We start from the raw sequence: 21521 nt of genomic DNA, 5'->3' as shown, positions 1-21521 counted from the left end.
TCGACCAATCAGCGCTGGCTCTGCTGGAGGAGGCGGAGTCTAAGATCGCTCCACACCAGTCTCCATTCTGGTCCGACCTTAGACTCCGCCTCCTCCAGCAGAGCCAGCGCTGATTGGCCGAATTCCGTACTCTGGCCAATCAGTGCTGGCCAATGCATTCTATTGGCGTGATGAAGCAGTGCTGAATGTGTGTGTTTAGCTCAACTACACCGGTGGAGTAGTTGAGCTAAGCACACAGATTCAGCTCTGCTTCAATCAGCGCTGGCCAATGCATTCTATTAGCTTGATGAAGCAGAGTGTGCACAAGGGTTCAAGCGCACCCTCGGCTCTGATGTAGCAGAGCCGAGGCTGCACAAGGGTTCATTCGCACCCCCCCCCTGGCTCTGATGTAGCAGAGCCGAGGGTGCACTTGAACCCTTGTGCACCCTCGGCTCTGCTACATCAGAGCCAAGGGTGCACTTGAACCCTTGTGCACACTTGGCTCTGCTACATCAGAGTTGATGGTGCGCTTGAACCCTTGTGCACACTCTGCTTCATCAAGCTAATAGAATGCATTGGCCAGCGCTGATTGAAGCAGAGCTGAATCTGTGTGCTTAGCTCAACTACTCCACCGGTGTAGTTGAGCTAAACACACACATTCAGCACTGCTTCATCACGCCAATACAATGCATTAGCCAGTGCTGATTGGCCAGAGTACGGAATTCAGCCAATCAGCGCTGGCTCGGCTGGAGGAGGCGGAGTCTAAGGTCGGACCAGAATGGAGACTGGTGTGGAGCGATCTTAGACTCCGCCTCCTCCAGCAGAGCCAGCGCTGATTGGCCGAATTCCGTACTCTGGCCAATCAGCACTGGCTAATGCATTGTATTGACAGGATGAAGCAGTGCTGAATGTGTGTGTTTAGCTCAACTACGCCGGTGGAGTAGTTGAGCTAAGCACACAGATTCAGCTCTGCTTCAATCAGCACTGGCCAATGCATTCTATTGGCGTGATGAAGCAGTGCTGAATGTGTGTGTTTAGCTCAACTACGCCGGTGGAGTAGTTGAGCTAAACACACACATTCAGCACTGCTTCATCACGCCAATAGAATGCACTGGCCAGCGCTGATTGGCCAAAGTACGGAATTCGGCCAATCAGCGCTGGCTCTGCTGGAGGAGGCGGAGTCTAAGATCGCTCCACACCAGTCTCCATTCAGGTCCGACCTTAGACTCTGCCTCCTCCAGCAGAGCCAGCGCTAATTGGCCAAAGTACGGAATTCGGCCAATCAGCGCTGGCCAATGCATCCCTATGGGAAAAAGTTTATCTCACAAAAATCACAATTACACACCCGATAGAGCCCCAAAAGTTATTTTTAATAACATTCCCCCCTAAATAAAGGTTATCCCTAGCTATCCCTGCCTGTACAGCTATCCCTGTCTCATAGTCACAAAGTTCACATTCTCATATGACCCGGATTTGAAATCCACTATTCGTCTAAAATGGAGGTCACCTGATTTCGGCAGCCAATGACTTTTTCCAATTTTTTTCAATGCCCCCGGTGTCGTAGTTCCTGTCCCACCTCCCCTGCGCTGTTATTGGTGCAAAAAAGGCGCCAGGGAAGGTGGGAGGGGAATCGAATTTTGGCGCACTTTACCACGCGGTCTTCGATTCGAACATGGCGAACACCCTGATATCTGATCGAACATGTGTTCGCTCATCTCTATTATTTATCAAAAAGCAAAGAAAAAAAGTTTCACCTTAAAAGGGAGTGTGTCACCAGGGTAAAAGAATATTACACAACACTACAGTTAGATAGGTCAGGCTTACTTGATTGTAACATCTTTTTCCCTCTATTGCCGAAATATACAATTATTTCACAATATGCTTCAGCCTGTTGACAGACTTCCTTTATAGAGGACCTTTCACCATTTCTACCAATTCTCATTCTTAGCATATGTTAATAAAGCACTGCTCTACTGATTTCAGAACAGCTGGGATTTTTTTTTCTCTAGCCTCCACCATTCCCGAGCAACAGGATCAGTAGTACAGATTCTTTTGATGATTGATAACTGGAAATCACTACATTAACTAAACCCCCTACTACTTTCTAAATAACATAATTAATCAAAAATGTACCATGTGACCACCCCAGGGATATTTTCTGATTATCCGGTAATAATCCGTTTCCGGAAATGAATTGCCACTACTACTTCCCATCCACCCCATCATACTTGCCCTCCTCCTCCTCACTGATTTGGCACACACGTGCTCTTCTACAAGTGCTGTTCTGCGCACTGCTGTTGATAATCCAGCTCTACTGTGCATCTTCCGCATGCGCAGTAGAGGTGGATCATCGCTGCATAGAACAGAGTAGTAATGGAGAAGAGCACGAGCCATTTCACAGGAAGATAAGTATACTGTATAATGGGATTGGCGGTTGGGCTGATTAAGTAGGAAAGGGCGGGATAGCTAGAGAGAAAGGGAGGAGGTGTATGGGAGGGAGAGAGGTGGTGTATGGGGGGGAGGGAGGGAGGGAGAGAGAGAGGTGGTGTATGGGAGGGAGAGAGGTGGTGTATGGGAGGGAGGGAGGGAGGGAGGGAGGGAGAGAGGTGGTGTATGGGAGGGAGGGAGAGAGGTGGTGTATGGGAGGGAGGGAGGGAGGGAGAGAGGTGGTGTATGGGAGGGAGGGAGGGAGGGAGGGAGAGAGGTGGTGTATGGGAGGGTGGGAGGGAGGGAGGGAGGGAGGGAGGGAGAGAGGTGGTGTATGGGAGAGTGGTGTATGGGAGGGAGGGAGTGAGTGAGGGAGGAGGTGTATGGGAAAGGAGAGAGGGAGGGCAAAAGGAAGGAGGGGTGAGTAAGGTGAGAGGGGTTAGTGAAGGTGGTACATAGCAGAAAGCTGAAGCATGTAAACAAATTGCTGAATTTACCAGGAACTCCCAGAGACACCCAGAAACCACTCAAAACACAGCTAAAAAGGTATATGGGTGCATTTATTACACCATCAATAGCTCTAACAGACTTTTTAAAAATACAAAAAAACATTTTTTGCCTGGAAAATCAATTTCAGTTCTGTAATGTCACAAGGACAGTGTCAGGCAGGGGATGTGATTTAGAGTTCCAATCAGAGGCAGCCAGTGTCAGAGCGCAGAATCGCACCCCTTGTCTCCTCCTGCCTGACACCTCTCTCGATAGTCCATAGCCTAAATAGGTCATTAAGCACCAAAACTAACATCCTCAGCACTATTTCGTCCTATGGCACGTTGACTCAGTGGTTAGCACTGTTAACTTGTAGGTGTTAGGGATGAACGCCTGTATAGTAGCCACTAACACCTCTGCTCTCTTAACTTTCAGTCCCTTGTGTGGGAAGCCTGCAGTACAAATGTTTGTCATCCTTATTAGATATGTTAGTCATTACTCACATAGTCAATTTAGTCAGTGTCTGTAAGCCAAAACCAGGAATGGAGACTAAACAGAGATAAGTTGTTATGGAAACCTGCACCTTTGTTCTCGACCCATTCTTAATTTTGGCTTACAAACACTAACACAAACCAAAGCACTAACGTGTGAATGAGGCCTTAGCATAGGTTTGAAGATAGTGACGTTGCTTATCCTCAGGTGGCAATTTTTTCTGCTAATATTAACCACAGATTTTACCCTATTCACTACAGACAAATTAATTCTGAGATGAACCTGCACCAAAGACTGGTAGACAGGGAGTGGATGCAGTCTGCTCCTATTCAAGTAATAAGGGAACAAGCTGCAGAAACAGCTGATCTGCATAGGAATTTGGGTGTCCGACCCCCACACATCAGATACTGATGACCTATCCTGTGTACAAAATGTACATTAGGGGCTGAAAAACCTCTTTAGGAGTATACCCACTGGTTGCTTCTGCCATAATTGTTTGTTTGGCAGGTGTCCACTGTTGTCAATTTAAACGTAAGTAAATTTAGTAAATTTACGCAAAAATGAGACTCTATTGCTGTACATTTACCTATTTTACAGCTGCAAACCTCTTGTTTCTATACGGCAAGGATTTTTCAGACTACATAGGTGCTGTACATGTTTGTTTTTTCAAATGTATAAGCATTTATGTAAATCGATTTGAGGTTTGTAAACTGTACCAACACCAAATTCAGTATCAAAAACAGATGCAATTTTTTCAGTATGGTTTAGTTTAAATTTACTCCAAATGTAGACACCTACTGGTTATAAAAGCTGTCTGCGACATACAAACATATTTGAATGATCACTTACCATTGATTTGCATGGAATTAAATATTCTCTTTTAACTTGCCGAAAGGTGGCATATATTCCTGGGCAGATCCTACAATCATTTGCAACCTCGTAGATGTCCCAAGTTGTCAGTGTGAATTAACTATTAAAAGACAAAAGATGTAAAATAAGGATTTAAACTTAGAAACGCAGTTGAATAATTGACTATTTTTCACCTCTGTAGTGTATGGAGTGTGGCAGTGGCACGGGGACTTTCAGCTCTGCTCCCACTCACTTGAATAGAAGTAAAGTTGCTGCCGGCTGTATACACTGTATACAGTATCCAGCAGCTGGATCAACTGATCGGTATGCTGTGTGGGTGTTATACTCTCACCGATCAAATCCTGAGGATAGGTCATCAGTATTCAATACACATAGGATCTTAGACAACTTCTTTAACTATCTAAAATAAGATGCAGCTATATATATGAAACTTGCCATGATTATGCATTAGTTTTAAAGAAACTTTCAGTATTAAATTAAATTGGTTATAAACCTATTCGGAGTACCTTGTAGAAGTGATTCTATAGTTTCCACATAGACCTCGGTTATATATCTTTAGAGCACCATTTTCATGTAAGTTGATGTTTTATTCATATAAGGGGTTTCCAGAGCGGAGACCAAAGCCCATGGGGGCCAAGATATGCCCACAAAATACTACTCCCTACATATGGATAAATGGGGCTCCAAAGCTGAACAAAAGAGGCATATTTGGAAACAGCAGAATCACCTCTACAAGGTAGTGGAATTAGGTTTATGGCAAATTTACTGCTGATCGACACCCTTTAAGTCCTGAAAAGCCCTTGGAGAATTGAGGTAAGAGAGCATACAAAATTGAAAAAGTAAATATTATCTAAGCATTAGCCATACGCAGTTAATAACATACATACTGGACATCAAGTTTAACATTTCATACAGTTTTGTGGCCATTCTGTAAAATGTAGGCATCACCAGTAACATGATCCACATTACTATGACCTAGACCAATCTTGTTTAAAACGCTGTTGCCAAGGTCACTTCATGTCACGTATGAAAAACATAACCTCATTAAAGCAGTGAAGGTAAAATGCTCGGGGAAGTCTACACTTTGCATTTAAAATGATATATGCTCTTGGAAGAAGAAATCACATTTAATACTTCTGGCATCAGAGTAGAATCAGTTTCCAAGTGCTGAAGATCACAGCCAGATGAGTTAAATGATCTGCACGGGAAAACTGAGGCCAGCTCGTCTCAGCCACACAATCTACTTTTTTCCAAAACAGGGTGAGGTCTGTCCGTAATACAAAACATTTTATACACAATAATTTTTTGAGCTTTTCGTTAAATATAAATAAGACCTTATTGGTACAAAAAGGGAATTTGCTCCGAGCGCCACCTATTAGAAGGTAGCTCCTTATAGATTAATATCTGGCAATAACAGCCAAGCCAGTATGACTCCCCCAGAAAGAAAAGGTTCCCACCGGCAGACAACTGTTTCAAGGTTTTTTTCCTCTCATCAGTGCAGAGCAGGTACTGGTGGGCTGTATGAGAGGTCCCGATGTGGGTGAGAAGGAGTAAAGTCTCTCATTAATGAGAGACTGGTCCTGGGACTTAGACCACGCATGCCCTGCTAAGAATTCTAGGTAAGGAATGGAATACAAATAAGACCTCATTGAGGAAAGAGAGGAATTTGTGCCACCTTTTGGTAGGTAGCTCCCTACAGATTAAAAAAAAATTAACAAACCTCAGGTTTGTGACTTTTTAATGCTTCTTGTGACTGCCACATCATCCCTGTGTGCGCCTCATCATATATCATACAAATCCTCCAGAGTTTATCTAGACTATAGTACAATATAAATAAGATCTTAATAAATTACCACATAACTAATGAGCTTTAGAAAGAAATTACAGGAAAAGTTTTAAAAAGTTTTTCTAGGATTTTCAAACTGCTGATCTTTACTTAGAATAGGTTTTCAATTGAAGATTCGTGGATGACTGTCACCCTGGACCCCTCTGGATCAGCAGGTTGAGCATTTCTTCTACTTCTTAGGTCACATGATGTCACTTTCATCGGTACGGGTGAATAAACTGAGCTGCAATACCAAACACAATCGCAATGCAAATGTACAGTGTTGTGCTTGCTAAGTACTGAAGAGGCTGCAGTGTTAACCTTATAAAGCAGCTGCTACAATTATGTAGCCTGGAAAACCCCTTTGCGGTTAAGGGGGCGTTCACACTACCGTCGGTGTCCGACAGCTAGTGTCCGATGCTAATGTCCGTGCAAGATTTTGAACGGACATTAGCAGCGGACACTAGCTGTGTCCGTGACATTTTGCATTGATTTAAATGGACATCGGGTGCATTCTTTTACACTCCATGTCTGGCCTTAACTGTCCGTTCCCAAAGATGTCTGACTTTTCAAGCGGACAGAAAAAACCTACATGTCGGATTTTGCTGTCCCCTTGAAAAGTTGGACATCTTTGGGAACGGACAGTTAAGGACAGACACGGACAGTAAAAGAACGCTAAGGCCACATGTAGCGAGCCACAGCCAAAAAGCACTGTGGTAAAAAGGCATTGCGGTTTTTCCCTTCAGCGCTTTTCACAGAAAATCCGCAGTGTTTTCCAATTTTGAAATTACCCAGAATTCCAAACACTTTGCAGGTACTTTTGCCGCTGAGTTTATGCTATGTGGGGCTCCGGCCTAACACTTTTTATAGACTTCTGACATTTTTCTTTAAGATCCTTGCGTCTACAGTATTTTGTACTTTAGAAATCCTAGTAAATGTAGCACAGCACAAGTGAAAATGCAAGAAAGTCAATGTCCTTGAATTCTAGAGATAAGGAAGTTTTCTAGTTCTAGTCGATTAAATATACTGTGTCATAAACCATATGAGCAGGTCACTGCAGCTAAATTTACAGCCTAATCACTGAATATGATGTATTTGTTTCAGAAAAAGATGGCACTGTACACTGTGTATAGTGGCATGCACATCGCTGCAGCTCAGCATGCCCATTAAAGAAAAGATTAGGCCATCAGTACAAAGTCTAGGAAACCTCTTTAACCCCCTGAAAATGTTGAATGTCTTTTGTTCACGATATCCTCTCCCTCCATCAAATAGAGACCATACTGGCTATTTAACCACTTACATACACTTACGATCAATGTTTTAAGATAAAAATAAAAGTAGACAATTTTTGTTCCCCTTGTTGATAAAAAATTAAGGTACAGGCAAAATATTATATATTATACATATATATATATATACACATACACACACACAAAACTGCCGATTTTTGCAGTCAAAGCAATAGACATTCCCCAAAATTGTAGCAGTCCACCTGAAAAAGAGAGACCCTATGCTTCCCTGTACACGGAAATATAAAATGGTTATGGGTGTTAAAAGTACAGCGACTTTTAGAAAAAAAAATGTTTTTGCAAAGTTTGTATTTTTGTTATGAGGTTAATATGTAAATAAAAATTATATAAATTTGGTAATCCCAGAATCATACCGAAACATACAATATTTTGGCTCAGCAGTGAATGCAGTAAAACCGAAGCCCATAAGAAAGTCGCACAAATGAACTTTTTTTCTAATTCCACTCCAGTCAGAATTTTTACATAATAATTGGTACCATTACAAAGAACAATTTGTCTCGGACAACATTAAGCCCTCTGTGAACAGAAAAATATAAAAAAAAAAAGTTAGTGTTTGGAAGGCGGGGAAAACAAAAATGAAAATTGCCATCAACTGGAAGGAGTTAATGCTAAAATTACTTTGATCACTAAAAGGGTTAAAATAAGGATAAGGCTATAGAATTATGTGCCATATATATTTACTTTTGCTATTTTAATGCCAGTGTCAGGGGGTTGATGGTTATGGAGTAGCTGATGTCAAGTAAACAGTAGGTTCGGTAATGACAAGCCACTGCTTACTTTTTCCACCTTAAGAACCTGGGGATACATTGGCATGTTTATGTTTTTTTATTTTACTTTGGCAGAACCTGCACTATGCTGTGTCCTATATTATTTTTATAGGCTACTGAAACTGACAAGATACATACTTGACACATTTTTTGCTTTTAGAATACAGACCTAGTCTGAAACATTATCAAATATAAAAGTATGGTTTAGTCCAGCAAAGGAGAATTAAAGGGTTTTATACACAGATCATATTACACATCTAGTGGTATTTAACCTCCAGAATCTGCAGGATTTTCACCAACAATCCTTCTTCCGGCTATCATCACCATAGCTTTTTCTCATTGGGTTCATTGTGTGGTTTTAAAGTTTCCAGTTTTCTGATCATATAAGACACTATTTCTTTGGATCTGCAAAATACAATAACTTCTATATGTCAGGCAGAACACTCATAATATACAGTGCCTGAAGCTACACTAGCTGATTTTGCAGTACAGGAATATAGTACAGACATCTCATACAGAGACATGTCAAATGATGTAATTATTGATGTTCTTATCTTGTGATCCTCATCCTTAAAGGGGTATTCCCACGTCGCATACTCACCAGTCTTCACTGCTGTAAAATCTTTTTTTCCTGGTTTCTTGCATCATTTGGTTTCACATGCAACCTGCCATTTAGCCCCACCCCCAAATTTGTGTGTATCTCCGCCCACCCATATTGGACTATGTAGTACAGGCAGCAGCAACTCCATTCTGTGTTACATACAGGGACTGCCCGTCTCTGCCATAATGAACACAATTGAATTAGCTAGCCTGATAACTGGGAGAACAGAAGAAATGAAAGCAGCTCCTCTCCTCTATCTGAGTGCAGGAAGCTAGGTCACGTGGTGTAGACACAGGAATAGCTAGAAACACAGGCTTGCTCCCGAGCTCTTAGCCCCTCCTCCCTCCCCCCTGAGAGCAGCAGATACATCACTTGACTTTTGAGCAGATAAGTCAGGGCTGTGTCAACAATGAATTGAATAAAATAAGATAGTGGACAAAGAAAGCAGTTTTGCTGAAGCAGTGTATTTAGGAAAAGTCTTAATTTCACATTAACAAGCAGTATAGATAGGATCCTTGTGATGGGACAACCCCTTTAACTTCTAACTTATCTTCCTTCTGCACTGGGACTGCAGGCTCATTACATTCCCATTGAAATTGTCCAGCCAAAATAAAAAAATTTAAATAGGCCAGGGAGGTGAAGAAAAAAAGAGAAAAAAAAAAATAAAATAAATAATACCTTTCTTGTCCTTATGCTCCGGTGTCCTCTCAGCATGGTCCTGTACTGCAGTGGCATCATCTCAAAGTGAAACTGCTCGCCGGCTGTGACATCCTGGAAACCTCCCGCTGAAGCCACCAATTGGGCTCAGCGGTGTCTTCCGCCAGAAGACAACAATGAGCCGGCAGGACCAGACAGCGCCAGAAGGCATTGAAACATCAGGGAAAGGAGAGTATGATTTATTTTTTCACCTCCACCGGCTTATTTAAAATATAACATTTTTGCTTGGACAACCCCTCTAATATGTACTTGAAGAAGGTGTTCAGGCATTCTATACCTTTCAGAAACGGCAGAAGTTTAGCGACTTGACATCATTATTTAAGCTGTACACAAATGAAATGTTCAGTCCACCTGGATTATGGCCATGTTTTCACCCATAGATCTGGCAGATTCTTTAGGTTAGTATCTGACCCCAAAAGCAGCTGTGTGGTTTCTAATGTATTTTGATAGTGGTATACTCAATTTATACTGGTTATACATTGGTTCATGTCACTTTACTATAGCACCTTGAAAAAGTACAAATCATTGTAAAAATTTGTCTGTTATTAATCAAAACAATGATGCCCTGACTAATGCTCTTCATTAAATCTCTACAACCTCTCTTCCAGTTTAACATCAGGATGAGGACACTGTGGTTTGTTTGTTACAGTCAGTTTCTGATATGAACCATTACTGTAATACAAAGCAGTTGTAAAATGACTTTTAAATAATGAATATGAAATAACTCATGACTTCAAGTCTGGAAATATATGTATGGGAAACCTATGGTGTCATTATTATCTAATCTCAAACACACTCTTTGTGGTTGTGTATAGATTACAATTGAACATGGGATCAGGGTTTTTGTGGAGAAATGCTCAGTCTTCTGTTCCATGATGGGTCTTATAGGTACTTGCTTAAATGCATGTTCTTATTCTACAAATGAATCAAATATCTGGCTACTGTGGTGGACAAGCATCGCACTTCTCCATTAACAGGTTCCAATACCAAGTACAACCCCAATACAATCTACGTTACTGGGGTGGGTATTCACTGGAGAGATTGTGGCTGTGGCCTCTTCAAATAGCTGACCTGTAGGGATCCCAGATGTCCAACCACCACCGAACATATACTAATAATGTATCCTAAAGATAGATCATCAATTGTTCAGTCCTGAAAACCTAATTTAATTATGCTGAAAATGTTTCTTTATTCCTATTTTGGGATGATTTTACTTTAGTAGCAAATAAGGAATGAACAGTCATTTTAAATTACATTATCTCTTGTACAATGGAGAGCTCAAATAATACTGCCAAGTGTCCGAATACTGCTACCTTACTGTTACACACAGTATGGAGTAATATTCATGCACCTTAATGAACCCTCAGCCTTTAAAGCTTTATAGCAGCTGCTATGGCTTTTGTAGCTTTAGTGACATCCATGCATGGTTTCAATAAAAATCCATCCATTTGGTGATCCTCGTGCACCTGTGTCATAACTAAAGATTAGAGATGAGCGAACACTAAAATGTTCGAGGTTCGAAATTCGATTTGAACAGCCGCTCAATGTTCGTGTGTTCGAACGGGTTTCGAACCCCATTATAGTCTATGGGGAACAGATACTCGTTAAGGGGGAAACCCAAATCCGTGTCTGGAGGGTCACCAAGTCCACTATGACACCCCAGGAAATGATGCCAACACCTCTGGAATGACACTGGGACAGCAGGAGAAGCATGTCTGGGGGCATCTAACACACCAAAGACCCTCTATTACCCCAACATCACTGCCTAACAACTACACACTTTCCACATTCAAAAAAACCTCTATCAAAGTGGGAAAATACCTGGAAACCTTCTTTACTCCCCAAATGGATGGACACAAACCCCAATTTAAGCTCAACAAACAGTAACAACCACCCCTTTAAATCACGTTCCCCATGACAACCACAAATGGAATAGGCAATGGGAATTCCAAAAGCCCTCACCCTTAACTGTCATTTTGAGTGTGTGTGTGTGTGTGTGTGTGTGTGTGTGTGTGTGATGTGGTAAGACCTTCCAAAATTCACTTTTCTAGCCCTTAACATGAGCCCTTCCAAACAAAGTTACAGGACCTTAAGCTGAGCTACCAGCAGAGATTGAGGCCCTTGGCATGAGTAGAGCCTTGCACCAGCAGTGTTTTTGGCACTTAGGGTGAGTTGAGCCTTGTACCAGCGTGTGTCCCTTAACATCAGGCGGGCCCTAAGTTCTGCGCTTTGCACAAAAGTTCCACATTAACTAGGCTGAATGGTACAAAGATTAGTAGGCCCGAGAACCAGGAACAGGTCTTGCAATGGCTGTCGGATAACGCTTAAAGCACATTGTCCACCAGCCAGGCAGCCTCTACCTCCTCTTACCCAACAGTCTTGTCCTCCTTCCACCCAAAATTCCCAATCTTCCCAGAACAATAACCCCAACTGTCCCTGCTCCCCAGAGCTGTTCTCCCTTCCTTTGACTGTACCGCAACCTGCCCCTCCATTTCGCGATTCCACGGACCTAACAGACGAGTATCTGTGTCCAGATGCTCAAACAGTAGAGTCTCCTCCATTCCATCTCCGGTCGATTTGGTGGCAGATGACCAGCAACCCACCCTCATTGACGACGATGAGACGCAGTTGCTGTCAGGGCAGCCAGTTGACATGCGCATTGTGCAGGAGGAGGAGGCGAGACAGGAGTTGGAAGAGGAGGTGGTGGACGACGAGGACACCGACCCAACCTGGACAAGGCGGATGTCAAGCTGGGAAAGTAGTGTGGATGTTGAGGCAGGTGCAGCACCAAAAAGGGTAGCTAGAGGCAGAGACATGTCCAGAGGCAGAGGTCAGCTGCTTTGCCGAAGCCAGGCCAGACCCGGAATGTCCGAAGATGTTCCCTTTTGTACCCAGCCCAGAAAAACTCCCCCATCGAGGGCACGTTTCTTGAAGGTGTAGAGTTTTTTCAAGGAATGCGCCGAGGACAGATATAGTGTCGTCTACACAATTTGCCTCTCGAAATCGAGTAGGGGCCCTGAGAAGAGCAACCTGTCCACCACTTCAATGCACCGTCATTTGGAATCCAAGCAATGGAATCAGTGGCAGGCAGCAACGGCAGGACAAACGTCGCCCGCCGTTCATGCCACTGCCTCTGCTCACAGTGGTGGCGATGTACTCCAGAGGACGAGCCAGGACATCACTTCATCTGCCTCCGCCACTTTGTTGACTTCTCCCTCATCCTCCCCTGTTTCTGTCTTATCTCCTTCTCCTGCACCATCAAAGGCACCATCAGGCGCTTCTTTACAACAACACACCATCTCTCAGACATTGGAGCGCCGGCAGAAATACACCGCTAACCACCCACCCACGCAAGCCTAGAACGCCAACATCGCTAAACTGCTGGCCCAGGAGAGGTTGGCGTTCCGGCTTGTTGAAACTCCGGCCTTCCCGGACCTGATGGCAACTGTGGCACCTCACTATGCCGTCCCTAGCCGTCTCAACTTCTCCCGGTGTGGCGTCCCCGCCTTGCACCAGCACGTGTCACTCAACATCAGGTGGGCCCTTAGTTCCGCGCTTTGCTGCAAGGTCCACTTGACCACCGACACTTGGACAAGCGCCTGTGGTCAGGGATGCTGCAGTGCTTATCTTTAATGACAGGCAGGGTGAATGTGGTGGAGTCTGTTCCCTGGGTGCAAACTGGGGTGGCCTATCTCCTCTCCCTGTTCAAAATTCACGGCAGGAGTAGACTGAAACCCTACGACGCTGCAACCTCCACCACAGCTACTAGCGGCAAACGCTAAAACACTGGTGTGGGGAGACGTCAGCAGGCGGTGCTGAAGCTCATCAGCTTGGGGGACAGACAGCACAGTGCCTCCGAGGTCAGGGATGCCATCCTGGCTGAGATGGCATTTTTTTTTCCCTGCTACACCTGGGACCTGGCATTTTTACGCCTGTGATAATGGCTGGAACCTGGTAGCGGCTCTGGAGCTTGCCAGCCTCCAACACGTTCCATGTTTGGCCCACGTCTAACCTAGTGGTGCAAAGTTTTTTTAAAACATACCCAAATGTACCGAAGCTACTGTTGAAAATGCGGCGCTTGTGCGCCCACTTTTGCAAGTGCACAGGAGTCGCTGCTAGCCTAAAAACACTCTAGCAAGGCCTACATCTGTCCAAACACAGGCTGTTGTCTGTCATTCACACACGCTGAAACCCTACAATACCATATCTTGAGCAGGGTGTGTGAGCTGCACAGACCTTTGATGGAGTTCCATCTACAAAACCCAAGGGTTCCTCAAAGTCAGCTCCCAAAGTTTCTGCACCATGAGTTTCCAGGGGTGGCAGAGTTATGGCTAGGGGCAGAGGCATGGATAGGGATGATGTCTAGGGGCAAAAGCAGTGTGGATGTGGAGGCAAGCTAAGCAGGAAAAACTGGGGGTACAAGCTAAAGCATGGACTGGGGTGATGTCTAGGGGCAAAAGCAGTGTGGATGTGGAGGCAAGCTAAGCAGGAAAAACTGGGGATACAAGCTAAGGCATGGACTGGGGTGATGTCTAGGGGCAAAAGCAGTGTGGATGTGGAGGCAAGCTAAGCAGGAAAAACTGGGGGTACAAGCTAAGGCATGGACTGGGGTGATGTCTAGGGGCAAAAACAGTGTGGATGTGGAGGCAAGCTAAGCAGGAAAAACTGGGGGTACAAGCTAAGGCATGGACTAGGGTGATGTCTAGGGGTAAAAGCAGTGTGGATGTGGAGGCAAGCTAAGCAGGAAAAACTGGGGGTACAAGCTAAGGCATGGACTGGGATGATGTCTAGGGGCAAAAGCAGTGTGGATGTGGAGGCAAGCTAAGCAGGAAAAACTGGGGGTACAAGCTAAGGCATGGACTAGAGTGATGTCTAGGGGCAAAAGCAGTGTGGATGTGGAGGCAAGCTAAGCAGCAAAAACTGGGGGTACAAGCAGCCGGTGGCATCATCACTGACAAGCACAGCTGTCTGTCAGCTGACAGGCTGACTTTCACCAAAATGAACAGACAATGGATAGACTCATCATATACATGTCAGTTACATGACAAATTTAGTGCAATTTGCAAGTCCAAGATGGTTTGGAGATCTGCGGAGAGGAATCTCACCACCTCATGCGGGTGCCATCATTTGGAAGGCAAGCCCTGGGCTCAGTGGGTGAGAGCAAGCGCAGGATAATCGTCGTTTGGCCTGGCGGCCACTGCCTCTCCCACTGTTGACAGGGCTGGCGCTGCAGTCCAGACCAGCAGCCAGGACACCTCCACATCTGCCTCTGACACTTTGGGGAGTTCACCCTTATCCTCACCTTTTCCTGCCATTTCTCCTTTTGCCCGCGCCATCATGCGCCTCTTCCCAGCAACTCCCCATCTCCCAAGCCTTTCATTTCATGCTAAAGTACAGCGCAACCCACCCACATGCCCAAGGCTTCAACGGCCTCATCTCAAGAAATCTGGCCCAGGAGATGTTGGAATCCCGGCTGGGCAGAGTGGAATCCTTTTTGAGCAGAGTGTCTACTGCGCCACCGCACTGTGCCGTCCACACCAGCACTTCCCCCAAACATGAGGCGGTCCCTAAATTCAGCGCTTAGCCCTAAAGTTCCATGTGACCAGTTACGAATGGACAAGTGCATGCGGACAGGGACGCTACCTTTCAATTTGGGCACAGTGATTGAATGTAGTTGAGGCGTGGACCGGGTCGCAAAATGTGGTGGCCTGACTTGTCTCCCCACACAACATTCCTGGGAGGAGGGCTGAAACACCACCCTCCTCCGCTGTTAAATTGACCCCAGCTACGAGCTGGAAACGCTGCAACACTGGTGTGGGGAGACGTCAGCGGGCCGTGCTGAAGCTCATCAGCTTGGGGGCCAGACAGCACACTGCCTACAAAGTGAGTCATGCCATCCTCGGTGAGACGGCAATGTGGTTTTTGCCACTGCACCTGGGCCCAGGCATGTTGTCATGTGTGATAATGCCCGTAACCTGGGATTGGCTCTGTAGCTTGGCAGCCTGCAACATATTCCATGCCTGGGCCACGTTTTTAACTCATTGCTGCTAATCTTTTGAAAAAGGTACCCCAATGTTCCTGAGCTACTGGTGAAAGTGTGGCGCTTGTGCGGATAGTTTTTAAAGTCTATAGTTGCCGCTGCTAGCCTCTATGCACTCCTACAACGCCTGTACCTGCTGGAACAACGGCTGTTGTGCGACGTCTCCACACTGCTGGCACTAAACATATCATGTGTTGAGCAGAGTGTGTGAGCAGCACAGACCTTTGATGTAGTTCCAACTCCAAAACCCTCGGGTTCGTCAAAGTCAACTCCCTCAGTTGCTCAACCATGAGTGGCCATGGGTGGCAGACTTATGTGAAATCCCATCCCATCCATTGCACTGGACACGAAACATTAGCATGCGCTCAGCACAACTTCGGATATGGCAGCTGCGTTAAGCAGGGTGCAGGGTACAACACAGAACAGGCCCGAGCACCAGGAACAGGTGTTAGAAATACTGCAGCATCCGCCATTTCCTTCCAATTTTGGGGTTTTGGACCCGCCACCGACTTGTCTGGACCTAAGTGGGGATCATGAGACACAGTTGCCATCAGGGCAAGCTGTGGTCATGTGCGGTTTGCAGTAAGGGGCCAGTGCGCAATTGGAAGAGGAGTTGGTGGATGACGAGGCCACCGACCCCACATGGACAGGGGTGATGTCTAGGGGCTAAAGCAGTGTAGATGTAGAGGGAAGCTAATTCAACAAAAAAACAGGGTAGAAACAAAGGCATAAACTGGGGTGATGTTTAGGGGTGAAAGCAGTGTAGATGTGGAGGGAAGCTAAGCAGCAAAAACAGTGGGTAGAAGCAAAGGCATGCAAAACTCTACCCTGTTGGAAGACTTATTCCTAGGTCTGGAACACGTTAATGGCCCCCCTGGACAAATTACTGCCACTCAGGGGCCTAGTGTCACCAGGAGGGACAAGTATAGGCGCATGTTGTGGGAATACCTGGCCGACACCAGCTCTGTCCTCTCTGATCCCTCTGTGCTCTACAGCCTACACTTATTTTCTCATCTTTTTTTCTGCACTGCACATCTCTTGCCTGCTTCCTTTGGGATCTTACAAGTGGTGGTCCACTTCCAAAGATGGTAATTTCACTAGACAGTGTAACGGGAGTAGCTGAGGGATCGCTGTCTTAACCACTTTTTGGCACAAAATTAACTTCCAAAGCCAAATATGGTGCAAGTATATGATGCAAGGACACCTACACACCTATCTCTGACACATTGGGGAGTTCACCCTCATGCGCCCTTTTGGCCTGCACCATCATGCGCCTCTTCCCAGCCACTCCACATTTCCCAAGCTTTTCATTGCAGGCAGAAGTACAACACAACCCACCCCCATGCCCAAGCCTTTAACAGCCTCATCGATAAACTGCTGGCCCTGGAGATGTTGGTGTTTATGCTTCTGGAGACCCAGGCCTTCCGTCAGCAGATGGCAGCTGGGGCACCTCCCTATGCTGGGCCTAGCCGTTACTACTTCTCTTGGTGTGCTGTCCCTGCCTTGCGCCTGCATGTGTCCCATAACATCAGTCGGGCCCAGAGCTCTGCGCTTTGCTGCAAGGTCCACTTGACCACCGACACATGGACAAGCGCCTGTGGTCAGGGATGCTGCAGTGCTTATCTTTAATGACAGGCAGGGTGAATGTGGTGGAGTCTGTTCCCCGGGTGCAAACTGGGGTGGCCTATCTCCTCTCCCAGGCCAAAATTCATGGCAGGAGTAGACTGAAACCCTACGAAGCTGCAACCTCCACCCCAGCTACTAGCGGAAAACACTGTAACACTGGCATGGGGAGATGTCAGCAGGCCGTGCTGAAACTGATCAGCTTGGGGGACAGACAGCACAGTGCCTCCGAGGTCAGGGATGCCATCCTGGCTGAGATGGCATTTTTTTTTCCCTGCTACACCTGGGGCCTGGCATTTTTGCGCCTGTGATAATGGCTGGAACCTGGTAGCAGATCTGGAGCTTGCCAGACTCAAACACGGTCCACGCATGGCCCACGTTTTCCAACTTGTTGGTGCCATGTTTCTTTGAAACCTACACCATTGTGCCTGATATACAGGTCAAAGTGGGACCATTTTCGTAAGTGAGAACTAGCCTCTGCTAGGCAGAAAACATTCAGAGCACACTCCTCTCATCTTCGCACCGTTGGCTGGCGGAGGAAGACGAGGGGGTTGGAGTGGCATCTGATGTCCCTGTCCCACACGAGGCTAGAGGGTGCACTTCAGTGCATCTCATTGCTTCACCACAAATGGTGTGAAGGGGAGTGGAAAATGGAGGAAATGGAGAGTGACCCTTACAGTTGGGGCCAGCAAAGGCATGCCACGTAACACACTGGCACACATGGCTGACTTCATCTTGGGTTGCTTTTCAACACATATTTCACATCATGAAGAACAAATAATACTGGATTTTTACAAGCCTCGAACCCCGGTCTAGGTCTAATGTCTGTTCCTTTCTTATATTAGGGGAGAGGGAAAAAAAATTACTTCAGTGATACGTTTAGCGTACATAGACAGACTATTAATGTGTATCCCACTTAGTGTTGTTAGGGTTACACACCGTCACAACCTGGCTAAAGCTTCTATAGCTATTAATAAAGTCAACATAACTTTACAGTATCCAAAAAGACAGCTGGTACCGACAGAGAGCAAGACAAATGTCAACCAAAGCTGTGAGCTCTGAACACCCACAGTGACTTTGGCGTCATCATCATTATAAGGGAGCGGGTGGTAATAAATAACTTGGCAGTGCCTAAAACCCAAAAAGCTTATACAACTATATTTACATTAAGATACACAAATGACACTTTTCAGTAGCATGTCATGAGACAAGCTGATAAGCTCTTCCTTTGTGCAGTGCTATTTGAAAGTTAAACGCTGCCTTTATTTTAATTCTGGAGAAGGTGCAGACATTAGATTTAGAACATGTTGTCTTCATTGTCCAAATCCTCTATATAGGTAACGTGTTTTTCGGGCCGAGCTGTCTGGGAACGAGCTGGTGCAGCACTGACAACCTGGGTGAATATGGCAAGAGCCTGAGATGTAGGGTGAATGAATCCCCAAATTATTTGTGGAATTCCCAGTGAGACAATGGCACTGTATAGTAGTAGCAAAAATTGTGGGTGCACGTAACCCCCATATATTCTTTGAATTCCCAGTCAGACAATGGCACTATATACCAGTAGTAAAAATTGTGGGTGCACATAACCCCAATATATTCTTTGAATTCCCAGTGAGACAATGGCACTGTATAGCAGTAGCAAAAATTGTGGGTGCACGTAACCCCCATATATTCTTTGAATTCCCAGTCAGACAATGGCACTATATACCAGTAGTAAAAATTGTGGGTGCACGTAACCCCAATATATTCTTTGAATTCCCAGTCAGACAATGGCACTATATACCAGTAGCAAAAATTGTGGGTGCACATAACCCCAATATATTCTTTGAATTCCCAGTGAGACAATGGCACTGTATAGCAGTAGCAAAAATTGTGGGTGCACGTAACCCCAATATATTCTTTGAATTACCAGTCAGAAACTGGCACTATATAGCAGTAGCAAAAATTGTGGGTGCACATAACCCCAATATAATCTTAAAATTCCCAGTGAGACAATGGCACTGTATAGCAGTAGCAAAAATTGTGGGTGCACGTAACCCCCATATATTCTTTGAATTCCCAGTCAGACAATGGCACTATATACCAGTAGTAAAAATTGTGGGTGCACATAACCCCAATATATTCTTTGAATTCCCAGTGAGACAATGGCACTGTATAGCAGTAGCAAAAATTGTGGGTGCACGTAACCCCCATATATTCTTTGAATTCCCAGTCAGACAATGGCACTATATACCAGTAGTAAAAATTGTGGGTGCACATAACCCCAATATATTCTTTGAATTCCCAGTGAGACAATGGCACTGTATAGCAGTAGCAAAAATTGTGGGTGCACGTAACCCCAATATATTCTTTGAATTCCCAGTCAGACAATGGCACTATATACCAGTAGCAAAAATTGTGGGTGCACGTAACCCCAATATATTCTTTGAATTCCCAGTCAGACAATGGCACTATATACCAGTAGCAAAAATTGTGGGTGTATATAGCCCCAATTCTATTGCTAGGGGACTTGCAGGGTATTTCTGAGGTGAAGGTGGGGGGGCACACCGTTGGAACGGGGATTTGGGGTGTATATATGGGGTATACGGGAATACACTGTCAGTGTGTTCCATTCAGGATCCTGGGAAAGCTGGGTTGCGTCGATTGAGCCCGTCAGTGCCACGTTACACTGACAAGCTTCTCCCTGGAATTGAAGTTATATGTAACCCCCATATATTCTTTGAATTCCCGGTGAGACAATGGCACTATATAGCAGTAGCAAAAATTGTGGGTGCACGTAACCCCCATATATTCTTTGAATTCCCAGTCAGAAACTGGCACTATATACCAGTAACAAAAATTGTGGGTGCACGTAACCCCAATATATTCTTTGAATTCCCAGTCAGACAATGGCACTATATACCAGTAGCAAAAATTGTGGGTGCACATAACCCCCATATATTCTTTGAATTCCCAGTGAGACAATGTCACTGTATAGCAGTAGCAAAAATTGTGGGTGCACGTAACCCCCATATATTCTTTGAATTCCCAGTGAGACAATGTCACTGTATAGCAGTAGCAAAAATTGTGGGTGCACGTAACCCCCATATATTCTTTGAATTCCCAGTGAGACAATGGCACTATCTACCAGTAGCAAAAATTGTGGGTGCACGTAACCCCAATATATTCTTTGAATTCCCAGTCAGAAACTGGCACTATATGGCAGTAGCAAGAAATGAGGGTATTTGTATTCCCAATATATTCTTTGAATTCCCAGTCAGACAATGGCACTGTATACCAGTAGTAAAAATTGTGGGTGCACGTAACCCCAATATATTCTTTGAATTACCAGTCAGAAACTGGCACTATATAGCAGTAGCAAAAATTGTGGGTGCACATAACCCCAATATAATCTTAAAATTCCCAGTGAGACAATGGCACTGTATAGCAGTAGCAAAAATTGTGGGTGCACGTAACCCCCATATATTCTTTGAATTCCCAGTCAGACAATGGCACTATATACCAGTAGTAAAAATTGTGGGTGCACATAACCCCAATATATTCTTTGAATTCCCAGTGAGACAATGGCACTATATACCAGTAGTACAAATTGTGGGTGCACATAACCCCAATATATTCTTTGAATTCCCAGTGAGACAATGGCACTGTATAGCAGTAGCAAAAATTGTGGGTGCACGTAACCCCAATATATTCTTTGAATTCCCAGTCAGACAATGGCACTATATACCAGTAGCAAAAATTGTGGGTGCACGTAACCCCAATATATTCTTTGAATTCCCAGTCAGACAATGGCACTATATACCAGTAGCAAAAATTGTGGGTGTATATAGCCCCAATTCTATTGCTAGGGGACTTGCAGGGTATTTCTGAGGTGAAGGTGGGGGGGCACACCGTTGGAACGGGGATTTGGGGTGTATATATGGGGTATACGGGAATACACTGTCAGTGTGTTCCATTCAGGATCCTGGGAAAGCTGGGTTGCGTCGATTGAGCCCGTCAGTGCCACGTTACACTGACAAGCTTCTCCCTGGAATTTAGCTCTTATAAGAGCTGTTGGTTGTCTTCTCCTTCCTATCCTAGCCTGTCCCTGCCTACCCAGAATCTAACCCCTAGCTAACTGGACGGAAACCTCCGTCCCCGGTGAATTGCAAGCTCAGAATGACGCGAAGCTGGGCGTCGCTGTTCTTTTAAATTAGAGGTCACATGTTTTCGGCAGCCAATGGGTTTTGCCTACTTTTTTCAACGTCACCGGTGTCGTAGTTCCTGTCCCACCTACCCTGCGCTGTTATTGGAGCAAAAAAGGCGCCAGGGAAGGTGGGAGGGGAATCGAGTAATGGCACACTTTACCACGCGGTGTTCGATTCGATTCGAACATGCCGAACAG

The 21521-nt window shown here is 45.1% G+C and overlaps 1 long non-coding RNA gene across 1 annotated transcript in view; it reads right to left on the bottom strand.

Annotated features, from left to right (window-relative positions):
• LOC142197456 (uncharacterized) overlaps positions 1-21521 on the bottom strand; it is a 114037-nt gene that overhangs the window by 38703 nt on the left and 53813 nt on the right. The window contains exon 2 of the long non-coding RNA XR_012715316.1: positions 4234-4354. This is a non-coding gene — a long non-coding RNA (uncharacterized LOC142197456). The remainder of the gene's footprint in view (positions 1-4233; positions 4355-21521) is intronic.

This window comes from Leptodactylus fuscus, chromosome 3 (assembly GCF_031893055.1).
Source record: "Leptodactylus fuscus isolate aLepFus1 chromosome 3, aLepFus1.hap2, whole genome shotgun sequence".
NCBI lineage: Eukaryota > Metazoa > Chordata > Amphibia > Anura > Leptodactylidae > Leptodactylus > Leptodactylus fuscus.
The sequence above is the reverse complement of the archived record's forward strand: the minus strand, read 5'-3'. Positions and strand labels throughout refer to the sequence as shown.